Source organism: Cydia amplana, chromosome 2 (assembly GCF_948474715.1).
Source record: "Cydia amplana chromosome 2, ilCydAmpl1.1, whole genome shotgun sequence".
Lineage (NCBI taxonomy): Eukaryota > Metazoa > Arthropoda > Insecta > Lepidoptera > Tortricidae > Cydia > Cydia amplana.
In genome coordinates, this window is record NC_086070.1 from 26,439,833 (window position 1) to 26,463,381 (window position 23,549).

At 38.2% G+C, this 23,549-nt stretch overlaps 1 protein-coding gene across 1 annotated transcript in view; it reads right to left on the reverse strand.

The window, feature by feature from the left end:
- LOC134661104 (homeobox protein orthopedia-like) overlaps positions 1-23,549 on the reverse strand; it is a 49,597-nt gene that overhangs the window by 8,128 nt on the left and 17,920 nt on the right. The window lies entirely within an intron of this gene.

Here is a 23,549-nt window from a genome sequence, read left to right on the forward strand (position 1 = left end):
TTCACGTCGAGGTTGGGATAATTTTCCGAAAGTCTGTATTTAAGAACCTACCTAAAGTAGGGTGGCGCTTCATTATTGTACGGTAAAACCGTCTATTGTTGCTCAAGCGCTTGCCTGAAAAAGGTACCGTAAGGTCGGGGTACTTTAGCCCTTACAAGGTTACTTTGTCCACCCACGAAAACCCATTTATTGAAATAATATATTCTTAAAAACGACACTAGACGCTTCCACAAAAACATATAAATCCCATAATGCAGTTTTTAATCATTTATTAATTCAGTAAAATAGATTTAAATGGGTGAACATAATATTTAAAACTTTCGCATTTTGAACACATATTAACTAACCTAACCTAACTTTTTTTTATACAGAAGTTTAACCTAACCTACCCAATTGTCTAATTCGTTACGTATTAAATAAATTTCGCGATAGACCCGTCTATAAATTAGACTAGGTACTTAGAGTTCAAATTTAACTACTCCTTACTAGTAGTAATCTGTGGGCAGTCTCCTTTAAGAACAGAATGGAATATAGATCCTAGGTGTTTTTTCGGTTTACTACCTTTAGGTTATAGACTGCCATATTCGAACTTCAAGATATTCACAAGAGACGACACGTACTATAGATCCATTCTAGATACGTTATAGTTTAGATTTCAACTAGTTCTCTTTTGCGGCTCAATTCGGGCAACCAATGTCACTTTTACGTTAGATAGTGTTAGATATCTATTAGATGTGAATTAGATCTCTAAGTCATATTTTGTGGAAATCGTTCAAGAGTATCTCCAGAATCGCAGAAACGTCAAATTTGACAGGTTAGATCTTAAACATATCGTTATTGTATCTTGGTCACGTCTAAAAGATATCTAGTAGATGTCTATTTCAAAATCCGAATCGGGCCCAGAGTCTGTGCGGAAAGAGGAGAGTCGTGGAATGTACTGGGCCCCATATATTCCACGACTCTTCTCTTTCCGAACAGACTATCTAATAACATTTTGTCACACAACATAAAAGGTAAATGTTTTTATTGCTTAAGTGCAATAAATGGACCATCCATCTACACAAACTAGTTTAAAGCCTCTCCTCATCAAAATTTGTAATGTAAGTGTAAGTACCTCCAGTAGACCTTGACATGAATTCACGATGACGCTAACGTACGTCATTGCAAATATTTCACCACGTTGCGAGGTTCTTTAAAAGGTATAGGTTTTTTCAAGAGTATGCAAAATGTGAGTACATAATTGCCAACTTCTACTTTATTTATTGGGCAACTGTCTGCTCGTTTGCCTCCTACCTATATCATAAAAAAAAACTTTTCATTACCAGTTTAGACAACAACAAGTTTCTAAAAAAATGGTATCTTGATTTGATATTGGTCTATAAAGACAAAGACTGTTTTTATTTGGTTCGTGTAGACGCATATTCAGACGACGAATCTGGCTAAAAAAATATATGAATGCCGTCTCAAGATTATGGGCCCGATTCGGATTTTGTAATAGACATCTATTAGACATCGCCAAGATACGATAACGATACGAGTACGTTTAAGATCTAACCTGTCAAATTTGACATTTTCGCGATTCTGAAGATACTCTTGATTTCCACAAGATATTACTTAGAGATCTAATTCACATCGAATAGATATCTAACACGATTTATCGTAAAAGGGACATTGGTTGCCCGAATTGCGCTGCAAAAGAGAACTAGTTGAAATCTAAACTATAATGTATCTAGAATGGATCTAGTACGTGTCGTCTTTTGTGAATATCTTGAAGTTCGAATACGGCAGTATATCTTAACACAAACGTAATGCATCTTAACGCACTTAATTCATGTAACAAAATAAAAACCTATTAAGGATGACTCACGCTACACCGGTCCGTAGCGGGCCGGAGCTACCGGCGCTTCGTTTTATATGGAAATCACCACGTGATCACCGATAAGCCGTCATAGAAAATGACATGTCGGACGCCTCGCCCCGGGCACGGCCCGGTCTAGCGTGAGTCGTCCTTTAGTAGCAGAACTCGGTTATAGTTATAGCTTTTTCTTCTCAAAAGAATATTCTTCCCTAAAAACTATAACACAACAGCCAAGTCACGCCAAAATCCGGGATAACTAATAGCCGTAGTGAACAAAATTCGAGCGTATACATTACCATAACCCGGCCGTATTGCGAACTATAGCGAACTGAGTTCTATGTACACAACCAGCGTTGCTTGGCCTGCGTACATAAGTGTTTTATGCTCAATACATTTATAATATGTATTTCATTCACTATGTATCTCAGAGGGTCAAACCCAGTGAAGCTGTTGCAAGCCTAATATAAGCCTTTGTAATTTAGTGTCCATAGTAGGTAGTATTAGTGTTTAGTGTAGGTTTCAAGTGAATAAAGATTTTATTTATTTAAGAAACAAGCTTATATGTCAAAGTTAGTCCGAAAAGGAATTGTAGAAATTCAAAAGTGGCAACATTGTAGCGTCGTTTCGTTTTCTTAGATTAATTTGAAAGGGACGACACTGCAATGTTGCCACTTTTTAATTTCTACAATTTCTTGTCGAACTGTAAGTTAGGTTAGTATAAAACAGGCAAATGACGCTAATGGCTCCTCTACACGATGTGCCAGCGCCGGCCACTCCAAGGGACGCAGCCATGCGGTAGAATGAGATAGCAATATCACTTGCTCCCTCTAACGCATAAATGCGTCCCTTGGAGTGGCCGGCGTTGGGCCATCGTGTAGAGGAGCCATAAGGGCCACTTGCGCCATCCAGCCACTTAACTCGGGGTTATTTTAGTCAGTCTCCCAATGTTAACTCTATTAGAAATGTTGTAGAGATCTGACTAGGGGCCCGATTCGGATTTTGTAATAGACATCTATTAGATATCTTTTAGACATCGCCAAGATACGATAACGATATGTTTAAGATCTAACCTGTCAAATTTGACATTTCCGCGATTCTTGAACGATTTCCACAAGATATTACTTAGAGATCTAATGGATATCTAACACGATCTATCGTAAAAGTGATATTGGTTGCCCGAATTGCGCTTCAAATGAGAACTAGTTGAAATCTAAACTATAACGTATCTTAGAATGGATCTAGTACGTGTCGTCTCTTGTGAATATCTTGAAGTTCGAATACGGCAGTAGGAATACTGCAAGCTTGGTTGGCGGGCGTTCGCACGCGCGCCGCGTGCCGGCTGTAAATATCAATGTAGCGGTTTACGAGTAGGCAATATTGCTTTTGGATATGCGGCAAACATATTAACTTAGTTTATTGTGATCGCGAGATAAAGAGAGTAATAACGTCTAAAAGTGTTAAGATGTTTATGGGCTCCTTGTCTGCTCAGATATTTGTCTAGCATATAAGCAAAAATTTAGGTACATAATGTCGGGCTCCGAGATATATGTGGTGCGTGTTTTATCGCCGGGGCGGGGCGCCACGCCCGGCCAGCGGCTCGAAAACTGTGCACAAATTTTTCAATTATACCTACCTACCTATAGGAGGCAAAAGAGTTGACGAATCGCCATGCAAATTCACACGTGTTAAAAGTCAAGCTGAGAGTGAGAACTAACTTTAACCATATCGCCGGGTGAGAATACGTTTGTGCCATACATCACTTATATTGGTTTACAGGAGAGCGAAAAGAAGCAAAAAAAAAATTTTTTCCATAAGTTTTACATTTAGGAAATATTGAACTTATGTATCATTTAGGCACATATGTTTACTATTTATAGTACTACCTATACAAATATTGTGAATATAGTGGAAATCATGAAATAAAAGCACTTTTATTATTGCCATATCCGTTATTGATGAGTAAATGTTAAACGTACAATGTATGATATGACACAAAAGTTTTGGATATGTCACAGTTTTGTGATAATTTTCTGTTAACGGAGTGTAATTATCCTATAGTAAAATGCGGATATGGCACAACATTTTAGAAAAATATGTTTTTTCAAAAACCGATTAGTGTCAATTACAGCATATTTTTTGTTATTTTAGAAATCATTAAAAAACGATTTTGCTCAAAAATAGATATGGCACAAACGTATTCTCAACCGGCGATATATGAATTGCTTAAAGCATGACGCACGCGAGGCGTCCGACATGTCACTTCTATGATGGCTGATCGGTGATCACGTGGTGCTTTCCATAGAAAACGAAGCGCCGGAAGCTCCGGCCCGGCCCCGGCCCCGGCCCGGTCTAGCGTGAGTCATCCTTTATGCACTTCAAACCCTGTAATGTGTGTAAAATGTGAATTCTCCCCGCTTGAAACGAACAGCAATTTTCCGTAGCGTTATCCAAATCGTAAAGGCTCTTGTGACTCAGGAAACAGTAAAAATAACTTTAACTACCTGTAATCGTTATTTTCTCCCATTACGATACGGCAGCTAAAAAGCGGGATAAGTTAGATTACTTTAGCCGTCTTGAAGAAAGCGAATGGCGTAAAGTTTGGGAACTCGAGACCGGAAGCGGAAGCTTTAGGGATGCGCGTCGAGCTTTTATGGGGTATATAGGGCGAAGGTACTCATTGATTTTATGTGGTGACGATTTATGAAAATAAATCACACTGTGAATCTTATTAATCCATACTAATATAATATTATAAATGCGAAAGTGTGTCTGTCTGTCTGTCTGTTACCTCTTCACGAATTAGCGTATCGCCGGTCAGTTTCCTAATTCGTCAATTTTGCTGATTCAACAGTTTAATGATTAGACTGTTTCTTAATTCGCCAATTTTCTTTTTTGCCAGTTTCACTAAATTGTCAGAGCCCCTATTAAGCCAGTTTCTTGAGTCGCAAACTTCCTTATTCCTCAATTATCTTAAGTTGTCAGTTTTGCTATTTCGTCATTTTCCTAATCCGTTACTTTCCTTATACAACAATCCAATATTATAACTTATATCGTAAAAGTAGCAATGTAATCTCTACAAAGGTCAAAAGTTAGTTTGCATGCATAAGTACCTTTATCATTAGAATTACGTTTACAAAATACTCGGTAAGAAATTACACTTCATTGCAATGCCATTAGTTGTTACATTAAAAAAAATTCATACTTAATTATGGTCAACCTATTCATGACTCAAACTGTAGTACAGTCACCTGCAAAAGTATCTTCGACAACAAAGCACAAAGGCCACTAAAATATGTGACACGCGTTTATGGCTCTACAAATGAGATTGCTTAAATAAGATACTTTTACAGTATTTGTTCTGGAAGATAATTTCGCAGGTGACTGTACCTACAGGAGAATAGCAGATGACATAACTTTGTATGGTGTCGGATAATAGTTTTAAAATAAAATTTAATAAGGTGACTAGAAACATCAATGAACCATCAATAGGTTCATCTTTTGATTCTGCATCAAGCCTTGGTCTCTTGCTAAATGAAATCACCTTGTATATTTGATACACCGAAACACGACTATAAGACCCTGGCAACTAGTGAAACTGGCGAATATAGAAACCGATTATCTAGGGGAAATGACCATTTGACCAAACTGACGAATAATTAAATTAGCACATAAGGAAACTAGCAAATTTACGAAACTGAAGCCTAGCAAAACTGGCGAAAGAGTAAACTGAAGGTTTAGGAAAATGACCCACTAGCGAAATTGTCAACCTAGTGAAAATGACCAGAAGGTAAACTGTTGAATCAGCAAAATTGACGAATTAGGAAACTGACCGGCGATACGCTAATTCCTCTTCACGCTTAAACCGCTGAACGGATTTAGTTGAAGTTTGGTATGGAGATAGTTTGAGTCCCGGGGAAGGACATAGTGTAGTTTTTATCCCAGAAAACACCTTTTAAGGGGGTGGAAGTTTGTATGGGGAATATATAAAATGATGATTGGGTAAAAATAAGCTACCCAAATTAACAACTCCACGCAGACGAAGTCGCGGGAAAAAGCGTCTTTTAATATGACGGTATCAAGTAGGTACAATAGGTAAGTAAGGTTTGAACTTGATCAAGATAGAGAACCTAGGCTACCTATTAATATCATGACTCGTAAGGTCGGCCGGGGTAAATGCGACTATGGGACCTTATTGCGGCTATTTAAGTTATTTTAATAAACAACGTGAAAGAGTCCCTTTTGTTTCCCATAATCGTTTGTCATTTTATTATCTCCGGCCGCGGGCCGTCTCTTGGCTTCCGTTCAATGGAATACAGCCTATTGTGAGGGACGGAAACTACGGAACCCTAGACATAGCATGGTTCAATATATTCTCGGCAGGCGTTTCATAGACTTTGTAGGACGTTAACGGAATGGAAGAAACAAAAAACCGGCCAAGTGCGAGTCGGACTCGCGCACGGAGGGTTCCGCACCATCAACAAAAAATAGAGCAAAACAAGCAAAAAAAGCAGCCAAGTGCGAGTCGGACTCGCCCATGAAGGGTTCCGTATTTAGGCGATTTATGACGTATAAAAAAAAACTACTTACTAGATCTCGTTCAAACCAATTTTCGGTGGAAGTTTACATGGTAATGTACATCATATATTTTTTTTAGTTTTATCATTCTCTTATTTTAGAAGTTACAGGGGGGGGGACACATTTTACCACTTTGGAAGTGTCTCTCGCACAAACTATTCAGTTTAGAAAAAAATGATATTAGAAACCTCAATATTATTTTCGAAGACCTATCCATAGATACCCCACACGTATGGGTTTGATGAAAAAAAAATTTTGAGTTTCAGTTCGAAGTATGGGGAACCCCAAAAATGTATTGTTTTTTTTCTATTTTTGTGTGAAAATCTTAATGCGGTTTACAGAATACATCTACTTACCAAGTTTCAATAGTATAGTTCTTATAGTTTCGGAGAAAAGTGGCTGTGACATACGGACGGACAGACAGACGGACAGACGGACAGACAGACAAACAGACATGACGAATCTATAAGGGTTCCGTTTTTTGCCATTTGGCTACGGAACCCTAAAAACGGCCACCCATCCAAGTACTGATACTGACCCCGCCCGACGTTGCTTAACTTCGGTCAAAAATCACGTTTGTTGTATGGGAGCCCCACTTAAATCTTTATTTTATTCTGTTTTTAGTTTTAGTGTTGTTATAGCGGCAACAGAAATACATCATATGTGAAAATTTCAACTGTCTAGCTTGATAGGTTCGTGAGATACAGCCTGGTGACAGACGGACGGACGGACGGACAGCGGAGTCTTAGTAATAGGGTCCCGTTTTTACCCTTTGGGTACGGAACCCTAAAAACGTAACATTCTAATTGAAATCTCCTATTAAAATCGAATCAAGAGCTCCTGATTCTTTGATAGAAGTACTTATTATAAAAGTTCCCTTAATTAAAAAATGGACGGAGGTGGTGTGTAAAACTTAAAATAAGCTGAGGGCCTACCGCGAACCACGTTCGACATGTTGCCTCCCTGTCACACTTACGTACGAATTTACAAGTGCGACAAAGAGGCAACACGTCGAACGTGGTTCGCGGTAGGCCCTCTGGCCACCGGAGATCCGGAAGAGCATAGCTTTAACCCGCCGCCGGCCATCGCCAGTGTCGCCGCGCGCATGCGTGTACGTGTATCGAGCGAGCCCCACACAGCTACGAGACACGTATTGCTCTTTGGGTAAGGCCTGAAAACAATCATCATCATTGGCCTGTACGGCAGGTGATTCGTTGTCGTGGGAAAACAATTGCTACCTACGATGGCAGCACAATTTAATACGAGACTAAACATATTGAAAAAGATTGATATTAAATATGTGTTGTTTGTTACTCCATTCCAATATCCCGTCTTATGTTTTTAAAATTTTCTTCTAATAGAGTTATAATTGTTTCACATTTCTATAAGTTAAATATAAGAATTTCATATAGGGAATTCATAATTCGGTATGTGCTTAATTTTAGACATATGACATATAAATTTTCGTGTTAAATTAAATTACTCTTTTTAGTACAACGGTTGACTGGTTCAACCATACTCTTTGGACTTTTTATTTGCATTAAAATATATTATAATAAATAAAAAAACAATTAATTTAAGTTAAAAACATTAAAGCTCAGTGGGAGTAAAGTTATGGCTAATAGACAGAATGTGCTATAAAAGTAACCTTCCATCGACTTTATGCTCTTTTTAGAGCCCGTGACTGCGCTCAAGCTGTTAAATAACACTTTGATAAGGGGTAAAAAACCTTTAAAAGCACCTAGACTTACATTTATTTGATACTTTTGATTGTTACGTTACAGCCAATCTGCGCGTTACTGCCACGATTATGACGTTTAACACGTCACTCGTTTTATCAAGAAAATTGACACATAATATAGCGACCGCGTCAAGGCAGCAGTATGGTCGCAAAAGTCATGCAACTGCAGCGGCAATATTTTTGCGGTGTCGTTGTTTCAGTCGCTGTAAGATGACCGCACTTTCCTTGATAAAATGAGAGACATATGCCACGGTATTCGGAAAACAAGATCCGTTGTAGAGAAGAGAACGATACGATATGTACTAGATACCAACTAGTTTAGATTTCAACTAGATATCTTTTGCAGCTCAATTCGGGCAACCAATGTCACTTTTACCTTAAATTATCGTTTCAAAATCGTTTTGATATCTAAAAATACATAACGAGACGTTTTAGACATTTTGAAAATTGTTCAAGAGTATCTCCAGAATCGCGGAAATGTCAAATTTGATAGGTTATATCTTAAAAATATTGTTATCGTATCTTGGTGATGTCTAAAAGATATCTAGTAGATGTCTATTTCAAAATCAAAATCGGGCCCTTAGCCAGTGCATTACTGCCGTGATTACGACGTTCATTCAAGGAGATTGACAAATAGGTACAGCGGGCGCCAACAACAACTCTGCACAGTAATCAATAGCAGTTGACATCCGAACACCACCTTTTGGCAAACCCGAAACCCAGTTTGAAATTTTTGTCACATCTATCAGGTATCGAGGTAAATAACAGGAAGCAGGTTTTAGGGCCCTATCTAGCGTCAAGATCGTCGCGCACTCGCGGCGAACTCGCTTCGCGCTTGCCTCGCTTTCAACTCGCTCGCAAATTGCTAGTCTGATAGGTAAAAAGTCAGGCGGAAGTTTTAAGATCGTGCCATATATGGTCAATTTAGCGTCAACATACAAACTGTCACGTCACGGTATCGAAAACGACAGACACTTTTAATTTGGCTTTGTCCATATTTAACTACCTATTTTAGCAAGTAAAATAAAGGCCGAGTATTTAGGTACATTAGACACCGGATCAAGAGAAGTATTAAATTTTAAATGTTTTATACCCGTGGCATACTTTTGACGCCACTCATCCGCTTATAATCGATGCTGACTGTACCCGGAAACCAGCACATACTCTGATCCAACTTCAGCGAACAACAGTTTCCGATTGAAAGGAGTCGCTTTTATTAAATGGCCGTCTTTGTGCGACGCTACATTTACATTTCGTTTGTGACTTCGCTTTAATATCATTTAAAAAATGTATTAGGACCACTTGCACCATTCCACTAACCCTGGGTTAACCGGTTAACCTGGAGTTACCATAATTACCAGTACAATGTGACAGTGGGTTAACGGTTTAACCACTTAATCCCCGGGTTAGTGGGATGCTTCAAGTGGCGCTTGATTACTAGTTACTTCGCGCGGTTTCGCCAGAGCACAACATTGGGAGGGATTTTGCTTTACACGTTCTACTTCCTAACTATGATACATATAGGTAAATCACTCATGTACAGCAACATTATAATTTCCCGTCACTTTGCACAAATATAAGCTGTAGACCTGACAATAACGTAAGTGTAAATGGCGTTTAGTCTTTTATGCCGACTTCCACTATGTTGAACATTTTACAAAAAATTAAAAGAAAAATATAAATTATATGTATCCATCGACCTAGCACACAAAGTCAACCTAGATCAACCTGGATAGAAACCTGAGACACCAGCATATCTACATCAACTCAGACAGCCAGGCTGCTCTGCTGGCACTAGAATCTCTTGAGTCAAACTCAAAACTAGTCCAGAACTGTAAATCAAACCTAAATGCACTGGCTAACTCTAACAAAGTCATACTTAGATGGGTACCAGGGCACTCCGACATTAACGGAAACGAAGAAGCGGATGAACTTGCTAGGAAGGGCGCAGACACACCCCTGGTCGGCCCAGAACCGTTTTGTGGAATCACAAAACGGGACGCATATTCTCTGCTCAACAACATGGAAAAAGCGAGAGCAATCGATTGGTGGAAGTTCGTCAGAGGACAAGAACACTCGAAAGCTCTAATCAAAGGGTTCAACAGCAAAACTGCTAAGGAGCTTCTAGGGCTCAAAAGACACAAAACTTGCGCGGTGACTAGAATTTTGACTGGACACTGCAAGTTGAACAAACACATGTTCCGAATAGGGAAAAAACAAGATGCGACATGCAGGTTCTGTCAGGAGTCAGAGGAGACTGCTATGCACATTCTCTGTTCCTGCGGACCACTAATGTCCAAAAGAAGTACCTACCTAGGGCGACACATACTGGAACCCTATGAGGTACAGAGCATTACGGCCCAAAGAATCTGGAGCTTCCTGGATTCAACGGGCATCAGTAGTGAACTTTAAAGGGCTGTCACAATAGATCATAGCTTGGTCGAAGCGACACTCAAAGGCCCATAAAACCCCAATAATAATAATAGCACACAAAAATTCATGAGATTCGGTTAAGAAATGCTACCACTGTAGAGAACATCCGGACATTTAGGACATACGAAAGCATTTTCGCTCGGTCAATAAGTTCAGGAATTAGAATGTAGAATATGTCTGTTGAGAATAACATTAAAGGTATTTCGTTGTAAAGTTACCCCAACTAAGACGCGAAGCTCCCCAGTGCTGACAGGTACACGCGAACGGAATTAAAACTCCCGCGGGGCAGCCCTGGCGAGCGGACAGTAATGGATACCCCCGCGTACTCTGGGATGCGCACTCTTTGCAAGAGAAAAATATGTGAGTTCGTTGCATTACAACTTACTGTGTACTAGGGCCGTAGAAACCTCAGCCGAGCGTATTCATCGACAAATGACTATCGAATAGTACAAAATATAGGTATCGGAATGACGTCATCATCATCATCGGTATGTAAGTAAGTACTTGTCGATGTCGGTGGAGCAATTTCCATGTATATGCCGACTTCCCGATACGACACAATGATAACATTTTCTATTACTTGATCAATGTAATTTTTTCTTCACTTCCTTCTCTTCCTTTTTGCTTCAACTTACCCTCCGACAATGGTCTGTATCGGGTATACAAATAGAACGAAAAATCAGTTGATGATTTCCATACCTACACAAGTTAAGTTTTGATTGACGTATTGTATTAACGATTTTGGGATATTGGAGACCCTATGTTTACCAATAATTTTAAACACCTAAAAACTAACGCGCCAGCATGTCGAAACGTCAGAAACTAAAAATTTGCTCAAGGAAACTGGGAAGCTGATCTGAAAAAGTCCAAACCCGGCTGGGAAAGGCAGATAGACTGACATGCAAAACTTGATATAAGCTTCCGAAAGAGAGTAAAAAAAATACAAATAGTAGGGACGTATGTATAGCGTATAAATCGATACTATACCCCTCCCGATGTTGGGCAAGCAAAATCGCAACAAATGCAATAATATGTTATTCTTTGAAGGCCGCAAAAATATGTGACAAGCTCTTGGCTCTACAAATAAGATCGTGTCAGATATTTTTCCAGCCCTCGTTGTGTAACGTATTATTACAGGTGACTGTACCTAACTAATTAATATAAATTATATTAAAGCGAAGTCACAAACGAAATGTAAATGTAGCGTCGCACAAAGACGGCGCTTTAATAAAAGCGACTCCTTTCAATTTGGAAGTTTGCTGTTCGCTCAAAGTTGAGCGGGAGTAGGGCGTGGCCCGGGAGTCCGGTACCAGTATACCGCGGTATAGTCCTGTATAGGGAGCGTGCATCAACTATAGGGGGCAGCACAGGAGCTGTCAGATTTTTGGCGCGAGGCGTAAATGTGAAGTTTATGCTTCCGATGTAGCCCACAAGATGGCAGACCCTCCAAGGCGCACGGTCTCATATATTATACTTAGCGTTTCATTTTTGGTGTTGGCCAACTCACTTTACAGCCATAATTTGTTAAAAACAAAAACTAAACACACAAAATCACAGGAGCTGCAAAACCAACTGGACAAAGAAGAAGAAGATTTTGTATAATATATACCTAATACTTATGCTGGCGTTACAATAAAAGTCTGTCAACTCTAACAAGCTGTTGATATCGTTTCTCGATATCTGTCATTTTGGCATTTGTGTTAGAAAGAGGCAAAATTAAGCAAGATTATTTTTTTACAGATTTGATTTGACTAGGCTCAATTCTCCGCATATTTTTGTTGTTGTCGCAATATCCGTTTTGTTAATTCAGTTCAAATTTTAAGACTTTCAGGAATTTCATTTAGTGTTCAATGTTTTCTATTTTTCTAATGGAGTATTTATCCTACAACTCAACTTCAACTTCAACTTCAACTTCAACATTTATTCAGCAAATAGGCCACAAGGGCACTTTTACACGTCAACATTGAATTTACATACAAGCAAAATAATAATAATTATACATCAACAATTATTAAATACAACTACAACTACCAAATCAAACTAACGTAATACAATTACTTAGAGATGTATAAGGTCTCTTAATGTCGAATTACATAAAAAAACTATAATAATAATATTAAAATAAAAACAAAACAGATACATGGAAAAAAAATCTAAACTTATTTAGAGGTGTAAATGTCTCTAAGTGTCAGAACTAAAAAATAACATAGTTTATCAAATTATCCTTAGAGATGTATAGGGTCTCCAAGAGTCACAATCCTGTATGATTAACACATTACGAGGAAAAAAAAAAACATACGAGAACCGAATGAGGCGTCTCACTGCAATTAAATTAAAAAATAAAGTTACTAAATATATTCGTGTTAGCTTAAACAGACCCGTCTCCACAAACAGCACCCGTTCACGAGTACGACGCGTATCTCAGCCTTCGCCTCCCTCAACCTTCATTCGGGAAAGTGGCGACCCGATCAACGACGCCACCGTAAGCAAAGACTTTTAAGCGAGCATGACATGTTCAAGCTACCGGCCTATATTAATATTAAAATAGTGATAACACTTAGCTGTGAGACACAGCATTTTGTGCTCGTATGTTACATAAAAGACGGTATAGCTTCACATAATTACTAGCCTAAATTGACTTAGAGATGTAAAGGTCTCTAAGTGTCCGAATCATTAAAAATATAAGTATGTACAATAAAATAAAAATAATAAAATGAATAAATACTTAGGGATGTAAAGGTCTCCAAGTGTCAGAATCATTAAAAATAAAATAAATAATTACTTAGAGATGTATATGGTCTCCAAGTGTCCAAAACTAAAATTAAATTAAACAATATAATCAAGCGAGAACATGATTGAGAGCGAGAACTGCTTATTATATTTGATAAATGGCAGACATTTTGAAACTATTCTCAGCTTGTTGTCTGCCTATTTAGTACAGTCAGTTCAGAAATACGTACACATTTCTCACCTTAATCTATTCAAATGAAGTGAAAAAATTATACATTTATGAACTCGGCTATACAAATAATACATTTTGTACAAAAACCAACTCAAGGGATCTCTTTCCAACATGCCAATATGAAACAAAAGTAGCACCTATCCACAATATTTGTCTTAGCCTTTTAATCCCTACCAGTAGGGTAACCGCGACCCCGGCACCGAATAATAAAATCAAATATATCTAAATATTTATTAACTTGGCTAATCGCACTGCCACGCGCCCGTACTCCGTTACAACAATCGGTGCCGTCATTAAACACCTTATCATAACTACACAAGACCTAGTTTAGCTTGACTAGGCTTTAGATTAAGTTTGCATTTAATTGTAGTTTTAGAGGACTTTATGTGAATGTGGTAAGAACTATTTTCATATGCATTGGGGATGTGTGTAATCTAGTCGGGATAAACGGATTGTCGGTTTGTCGGTGTTGTCAATTTGTTGACAGGGAATGTGGTAAATTGTTGTTTAATAAGTTTATTTTGATTGTGTGTCTCTGTCCGTGTGAACTTGTCTTTGTGAAAGTTTTAAAGCGTAGGCAGTAAAAATGATAGGCAAATATCAGAGTATTTCTAGAAATTATTCATTGCTTTCACGCTTATCACAATTATCACTAAACGGGTGTTTTTTTAAATACGGCATAATTCTGCAGATTGTCCACTATCGGTAAATTTATAACAGTGCAAGAAAATACCATAGTAGTAGAGTTATCGATATCGATAAAATACTTAGGTAAGATAGGTTAGGTAGGATAATGACTACTAACATTTGGAGCAGACAGATGACCGTAGGTACTACATAATACTATAGGTAGGTATTAGGTGATAATATTATGATGACTCTACCCCCGCTGTAATAATACGCATTATAACATCCTAAGCTAACTCCCATATCTTCAACCCAAACCACTTTCTTTTTACGCCCTAACGCGCCATAAACACTTTTCTCAATAAAAGATAATGTTCCAAAAAGCGGGACCCTACGTGATTCGCGTTTGGCAATAAAAGCGTATTGCGGATCAGGAGTTAATTCCGGCTCTAATAAAGGGCCAGGGTTCGTTCCCGGGGGACGCCATGAATACTTAAAGATTCTTTCATACTGTGTTAGCTTTTTAATATGGGGCTAGACAGATTAGATCGGCTTTTCGCAGCGGGCGATGTGATTAGCGCGTTTTAAAGCTTGTAATGAAGGAACGCGGATGCAGCAGTTACTTATCTACATGTGAGATGTGTAGTCTGGTATACTCATCATCATCATTGTAGCCTTCAGTCCCCTGCTGAGCATAACCCTCTCTTCGTGTGCGCCACTTATCCCGGTCCGGGGTTGTTCACGATCAAATTAAATGAACGAATTGAGAAAGTCTGACGTGTAAGTACCTAGACCACAGACAATCCAACCTCTAGACATAGCATAGTCGCGCTACCCCCTCTGCCTCACATACGGTAGCGTTACTCCATCTTCGAGACAATCCCGTGCCGAGATTGGTCCGTGTCTTTGAACGGACCAATCACGGCACGGGATTCGCTCACCTCGTCACCCCGCACCCCCGTATTTTTGGCAGCATCAGTTTCATGAAAGAATTGGCCTAAGCTCAGTCTAGAGGTTGGATTGTCAGTGACCTAGACCTATGTGTAGAATTTACGAGGAACAGGACCGATAATGAAGGCAGGTTTGTGGAGGCATTAATAGAGTGATTGGCGTTACATGAAGAATTTCTACGTTAAGAAGAAGATGGGTGCTCTTGAATAAATTTGGTGATTTTTGCTACCAATATATCATTGTTTTCTATCAGTGGTTATTTCAAAGCGGTGAAGAGTTAGACCAAGATAAGTCTGCAACGATTTTAATGCGTACAAGTTTTACGTTTAAAATAACACTTGCACTGCGTGTGCTATCAAAATCGTGGCAGATTTATCTTGGTCTACATAACATTAACTGATATGTCCTGTCTCAACTGAGCAGTCCATCATCTAGCAGACAGCCGGACCGCATAGCGCGTCATATCAATTTTGCAATACTCGTACAATAAGTACGTACAATTCTCATCAATCTCCTGTTCAAGATGAGAACTCATTCAATTTTTATTAAATTTTTAACTGTTTTCCATTTCCCAATGCCATATACGGTTATAATGCGTAGCGTGGCAAAACTGAGAAGCTGTTCCATTATAATTTGTCCTTAACCGCAACTATCTATACCTCAAAGTAATTACCAACCAGCCAACTCCAAAAATCCCTGCCCATGACCCCTAACATCAGTTTAATAAGGTCGATAATTAGTCAGCTGTGCGTCCCTGACCCCTGTGACGCACCCTCGGGCCACCTTGCTTCGTTTAACTCGCACCTTGGACCCCACCCGCGATTGCTGACTGATACTCATATTGCCCATGTCATTAACTGGACGTGTTGAGTAATTACTATATAAACCCCTAGCTTAGGTGAAACAAGAGTTTTAATAAATTTGACTGTTTTACGTGACACGTTTTGTAATCAGACAGAAACGTTTGGTTTCAATAAGTAATTATTATCGGCATATTGGGCACATAGACCTTGCATTTCACGAGGGGTCCCGTTGTTTCCCATAAAGTTTTAAGTCATAATGTATTTATTGTTATCATTAGTCATAAAACTGAAACCGTTAATTTTTCAGGATTTTCGTCAGGTTATCCTAGAGATGGGTTAGGTTACCCTGGGTCATCAAAAAAAAAAAAGGTTAAAAAGGTTTGTTTTATGGCAATCCTGAAAAGTGACGCGTTTCTGAACCAGAGCAATTATGACTAACGAAAATTCGGACAAACAATACATTATGACTTAAAACTATTTGGAAAACAATAGAGACCCATTTCACGAGTAAGTACCTTGATTTTACATCAAACATGTGTGAGTATCAAAGTTTGCCAGAGCTCAACAAGAGTGCGGAGTGTTAGGGTCGGCAACGCGCAACACCTCTAGAATTGCAGGCCCCCACAGGCTACGGAGACTGCTTAAGCGTTTACCATCAGGCGGGCCATACGCTTGTTTTTCACCGACGTAGTGTATACATATATATAAAAAAATAAAATAATATTGAAACTAAGACATATAAGATATACGAGTTGCGCCTAATAGGGTCCAGTGAATATGAACGCAAAATTTGAACCCTTTCTATCTTACTATTAAATTTATTCACACTGACTTATAAAATAACGGTATTTAAAAAGCAGGCTAGAAACCGGGCCGGGGACGTTTTAGACCAACCTGTATTAGACATTAGACACGACTTTATCCATGGTAAAGTTATGATTACTTGAATAGAAGAATCTTCACTGATTCTAGAGAATTGAAAGCCAGCAATGTCACCTGATAACATATAGAAATAAATGTACTACCGACATTGTAAGCATGTAATGCTTTTGTTCCATGTCTTCACAAAGCTTTGTTCCCTCAAAGATGCCCCCGCCGGTGACCGCCCCCGCCCCCGCCCCCGCGCGATGACAAACAAATTATTATTGCGGTAAGTTATGGCGCGATAAATCTCGCCAGCTAATGCCCCTAATGTGTAGGGATGTGCCTGGCTTTCTAATATATCGATGTTTTGTTTAAATTTGGTTTGAGGGCAAAATAAGTGCGAATAGCGAATTTATCTACCAATAGATCGTTGAATAAAGTTGTAAGTTGTAGCTGTATGACCACAGAAGTCGTGATAAGAGATGCAATCAAACACAATCGGTTGTATTTATCATTGCAGTCTTTAAACTATAACTGTTATAATCATAATCAACAGTGTTTAAATGAAATGGAATAAAACCGCGTTCATCTCTTTATAGTTTGGACAAAATGTCTTAACAGTACATGCATAGATATTTTTACAATGTAAAGTTTATAGTGAAACTCAAGGAATCGCAGGCCTCCGTAGGTTGCGGTAACCGCTTACTACTAGGCTGGCCACAGTTCCAAATACCACGTGTAGTGTGTTTATATACCGCCTGGCGGGCGGTCGGTTATTATAAGGACTATATTATGTATTGTAAAACTACCTGTTTTAGTTAAGTTAAATTAAGTATTTAAGTTTTTGTGCGCTCTAAACAAAATGTAATTACTGTTCTGTATTTATCTCGTTAAGTGAATTGTAAAATTCTTATGGGAATAAATGATCTTAAACCTATAAACCTATAATCTATAGTTCCTACATTATTGAAAACATTAGTTAGCGAAAGACTGTATGCTATTTAACAAACAATGAGCCACTAGTACAGAATAAAATTATATTATAATTTATAACGAATCGCCCAAAACAATAAACTTGATATTTCCAATACACAGAAAAAGCGAAATTGCATTTAATTAACAATCAACCCAAAATGCAGCAGAATGCATGGAGCATTCTCACTTTGTTTGTCCAACGTAGTCAACAATAGCAAAAAGTGCAACCAGCGTTAAAACGAAACCGTATATCTGTCTGTTCGGCAGTCCATTACAACTACTAGTCGCATGGAAGTGTGCTAATTATTAATGAGTATAAAAAGATTTCCCTGTCGCTATCGCGGCTAATAATGGGAATGAGGGAGGAAATAGAATAGGAGATTCACGGGGTTTTAAACGGTTTTCGCTGTTTTCTTTAGTGGCCTATCCAAATTGGAGTTAATTTTGCATGGTGACGGATTTAATTGCGGGTTGATGAGTTTTTTTAGTTTGGGTTTTATTTCGTGGTTGCAAGCACTGTTCTGCAAGTGTTATGTGAGTACTTGGACACAAAGTTCAGTGTGATTGCTTGCAAATTTGATGCAGATGGGATTTAAGATTTGATAAGCTAGGATTTGAGAAAATAAAGAAGCAGTAAGTCATCACGGAAGGAGGTCACATCACCTATCTAATTCAATTAGACTAATTGTTTGATGATTATTAACTTCCGCCTACGATTTCTTCCGCATAGCATAAAATTTAAAGCTCATTTTTGCTCCTTAGGGTTGTAGTTGCAAGGTTTAGGCTGTGCCTTGTACTCGTATGTCAGTACTACTGTCTTTTAACTGTTTTGTATTATCCTCTAGCCGACCAGCCGGCCACACGTCAAAACTTGCCACCACAAATAAAATTTTGATTTGTCAAAATAAACTTTTTTTATAGGCCTCTGGGTAGCTAGAGGTTAAATAGAGCCACCAGATGATAATGTTGTGTGATTGTACGTGAACTGTGCATTGGCTGTGCATGATGTTAATTAAAATTAGACATGCTATTTTCAAGATATATTGTGCTTGTCTTGTGGATTAATACTGATTGAAATTAGATACCTGATTTTTAGTACATTGTTAAGGGACCTTTGAATATTGAATACAATATTTAATAATGTTGTTATTGGTAACAAAATACCACTTTAATATGCCAATAAAATTATGTGTTTAAATAAATCGATAAACAATGATCGACAAAGTGTCCCATCACTGCGCCATACATCTCTTTAATAATGAAAGGCTTTGGTAAACAGGGCTCGACTTCTATTTCGCACTTATTTTATTTTTATTTCACGTAGTTGTGAATTTTTGATCGCGGCTCGGCGGCAAAAAGTATCCATGAAAACCATGTATCCATTTCGTGAAAACATCGGGAAACTATTTTTAAACGGATTTATTTAAAACGAAGGCTCTATATGTGAATTATGTGATGGTGATGCGTCTGTTGGAAGATTTGTGCACAAGGAGTGTGATTTCACAAAAAAGTTTAAGTAGTACCTAAGGATATCGTCCGTGTTACATAGGCAATGTATTGTGATAAGGTACTAAGGTACATAAATTCTCCTTGATAGGTAACTCAATAACTAAACTTATCAGACGTGGTCTGTGTAATACATACAGTTGTGTGCAATATAATAGCAGTGATGAAGATTGTCATAGACTTTTTGAATCTACTTAGACAAGCAGTCAATAGTAAAATGAAAATTAGGGGGAAACCATAACTTTAGATAGATATAAGAATTATATGGGATCTGTTTTATAATTCTTATGCATTACTTGACAATGTTTCAAAATTAACTGTAACCTTTACTTAAATAATATTGTAAGTAAAAAAAGATCGTCTTATAGAAAAGTTTTTCTTTTATGGATGACATGTAAAGCTTTGATTGGAAATAATAGGCAAAATACTAAGTTACAATAATATTACACAATTTTGTTTTTTTCGTAGGTTGTTACGTTTTTTTATAACAATTTCCGCGAGGTAGTAATAAAGCCGTATTCATGATATTTTTTTTACTTCCAATATTATTTAAGTAAAGGCTACAGCTAATTTTGAAACAATGCCAAGTAATACAGAAGAATTATAAGAAAATATCCAATATAATTGATCTAAAGTTATAGTTTTTCCCTAATTTTCATTTTCCTATTGATTTTTTGCTATTTGCATTGCATTTTGCTATTATATTGCACACAACTGTATATAACTAGTAAGTAGGTAGTTTCCATTGCTCTCAACCTTATGGTTGAAATAAGTCAGGCAAAACAAATGGAACACTAGCGCTGGAGCCAGTTTTCCCGGAACGCCGGGGCAGCGTTCTCAGCGTTGTTTGTCCGGCGTGTATTTATATTATACGGTTGCGAGCAAACACGCCTCGCAAATACAGCCCACATCGCGGCCATTCGAGCCGTGTTACTTGTATTTCTTGTGTTGCGTCCATCTAGCGAATGTTTAATGTAGATTGCGTGCGTTATGCGAACCTTGCATGACTAGCGCTAATTTGACGAGCAATCTGAAGCGAACATGCGTGCAAACTCGCGGCGCCAGTTAGTTAGATCTGATGCCCTTCCGGACTAGCATACAGGGTCGGTTAGCTGAGTCGTATGGTTTTCAGACCTTTACGGTTACCATCAGTTTGTCACTGACATAAACGCCGTCGAGAACGTAATTTACTTTCTATACATCCCGTACACTAATATGCGAGCGAGATGTATAGAAAGTAAATTACGTTCTCGACGGGGTTTATGTCAATGACAAACTGATGGTAACCGTACTGAGGTCGTGAGGATCGAACCAATGCGTTTCTCGGAACTTTTTTATGAAATACCAACTTAAGAATAACCGATATACCTACTTGAGACAATAGCCCAATTTTTTTGACTAAAACGCTATTGGCAACAAACAAAAAAATTGTTAAGGAATTAAAAATTCGCCCTCATTCGGTTTCGAGTATGGTAGGAGAAAAGCGATGCTTATTAAATGCCATTAGGAATAGAAGAGGCAAGATGTTAGGACACCTGATACGGCTCGACACACTTTTCTTACATACTCGTAGGCAAGGTTGAAAGGCGAAAAGCAGAGGAAAGCCTATTACATACTTAACCCAACCATTGAAAAATAATGCGTTATATAAGGAAATAAAAATACAAGCCTGTGAAAGAAAGGATTGGCCATTACTACACCGAAGAGCTCTTAAGTTACAATGATGATGTTACAGAATAAAATCGCGTCTTTTAACACGATAGTCCCATGTAAGTAGTCCATCGCTACGCGTTTCGCGCGCCCCCGCGAGATTCCTGCGCGCGCGCCGCCGCCGCGTCGTGCGTTGTTTGAGGTTTGAGCGACGTTTTTTTAGTTTATTTCTACCTCCCTTTGTGCAAGACTAGGCAGGTTTCGTGGGATTATACTATTAAAAAGACAGTCGTGGAACCACTGAGCTATACGCTAAGAGGAAATAAGTTTTCTTTAGAATCAAAAGATTTTACGCAATAAAACACGTTGAATCTGTTTCACTGCTTTGAGTTAAAATTGCTATTAGATCTTTAATATCATCTCTACTAACCATCTCAATTAGCGCGACGAGACATCGAGTCAAAAGTTCTACCATTATCTAATAAATAGCTTAACAAAAATATATATGTCTCTATAACAAACGTACAATACTGAACTGAGAACATGTGACACAAGCTGTTCAAGAACGGCAATAATGCAGTACCTGTTCCTAATACTATACGTATTTACAAAACTAAAAGTAAACAAATCCGATTTGCATCTACAACAGTAGATAGGTAGTAGTAGTTAGTAGTAGGTGTGAATGAAGGTGGTCGTTAACATAACTGAATCGGTAAAATGGTCAACACGGTACAGAGGCTAGCAGCAGTTAACGATTCCCCGGCAATTGTCACCGATTACAGACGGGACACACGGACCCCACCGATAGCGAACATTGACATAACTCTAGATAAGAGCACGAACACACTGACATACAAGACCGAGCGTGAGATACTAAGATGTTACCAGCGTCAAGTACCTTTCAGAAAAAGATCCCTTCTGTGGAGATAAAATTAAAAGTTAACGACCCGGGTACATATCACGTTTTTCTTGTTGTAGTCTCATGCATACTGAAAGAATGTGTAGGTACCGCCTGTAGGTGCCGCCGCTTTTGATTCTTTTAACATTGGGATGTCTACAGGAAAGATGCAAACGAGTTAAACATAAAATAGAATGTGTATGACCCACCTACATCGGTTAACACTCAACGACACAATAATCGATAAAGTTGAATCGACAATCGCAACACGGAGCAAATTTTGATTGAATAATACCTTCGTTTAAATTTTATTTTAAATATTGACCCCAAAAAGGATTGAAAAGTTTAAATAGAAGTTTGTAGTTCTAAAAGCACCTTAACCCTAGAATAAGAGTAGAGTTGCTCTTACACCGACGCACCAGTGTGACTCGAGTGTTAACGAAATACAAATATTAGTCACCAAACGACACAAATTACGCCTAATTCCTAACGCAAAGCGTCTTAAACAGAAACTAAGTGCTACTACAAGCTGAATAGTAGCTGCTGTATTAGCTACTATACAGCTTTATAACGGTGCTAAAAAGGATCGACGACAATCTTGGTATATCAATAAGGATTTGCAAACAAATCATTATCGTAGCAATAAAACTAGGCTTTTCTATTGAATTTGAATGATACTAATCGTTATCGTCTTTGTAATTATGGACAAACATAATTATTGTAGTGACTCTTTGACTGGGTACCGGGCTGATTTAGACGGCGCGCGAACTCGCATGCGATTTTAGTTACATTGCGGACTATGGGTTACGTCCAATTCAACCGACCGGTCAAAACCCGCAATGTAATGAAACTCGCATGCAAGTTCTCGCATCGTCTAAAAGTCTTTAGACTCTAAATGAGCCCTGGCAAGAAAAATAAAATAAAATAAATGGTTGTACCTCAGCAGTCGAAACTAAACTGAATAAATTGGTGCACTGAACTGGAGTGCTGAAAATAAGACAAATACTGAATGGTGTTATCACAATTTATTTATCATTGTCTACAAACATATCAATAACCACATAGTCATTTTCTTGCTTAGTATGTACATACATATAAGAATTGACGTATTGAGTTTTGACTTGGACAAATGGACATGGCTAGATTGCATGGCTAGCGTCAGTGATTTGTTTCTCTTAAATCAATACGCAACTAATGCAAAATTATTGACGTCTGAATGACAAATGGGAAATACTGTTGCTGGTTACGAGCATGTTGATTGTTCATTATGAAATGTTTGATTTGTGTTACGTATATTAGCTGTAATAGAGACAGTTACGGGGCATCGAATGAATTGTAGTTGTGACATTAATAATAAATAAAATTAGGCGAACGGTCTCATAGCGGAGAGATTCCATCGACCAACGACCTAGCTAACTGATTCGAACTTTAAGATACGTCAAAAGATACCATATGGATGTAAACACTTCCATCCGACCCAAGATACCAAAACAACACAAGCCTCAAATCAAAGTCTCATTAAATACGTGTAATAAAATCCAGATAGGGTGTAAATACGCGTAATATTATACGGATAGCGTGTAAAACGATTGATAAAGTCGTAGACTTACTTTTATAGGCATTTGAACGTGAAGATGGCGCGGTATCAACCAAGATGGTTTGGCGTTATGGCGGTCGTTAGCTCCCTGGCGCTTTTAGCAACAAAA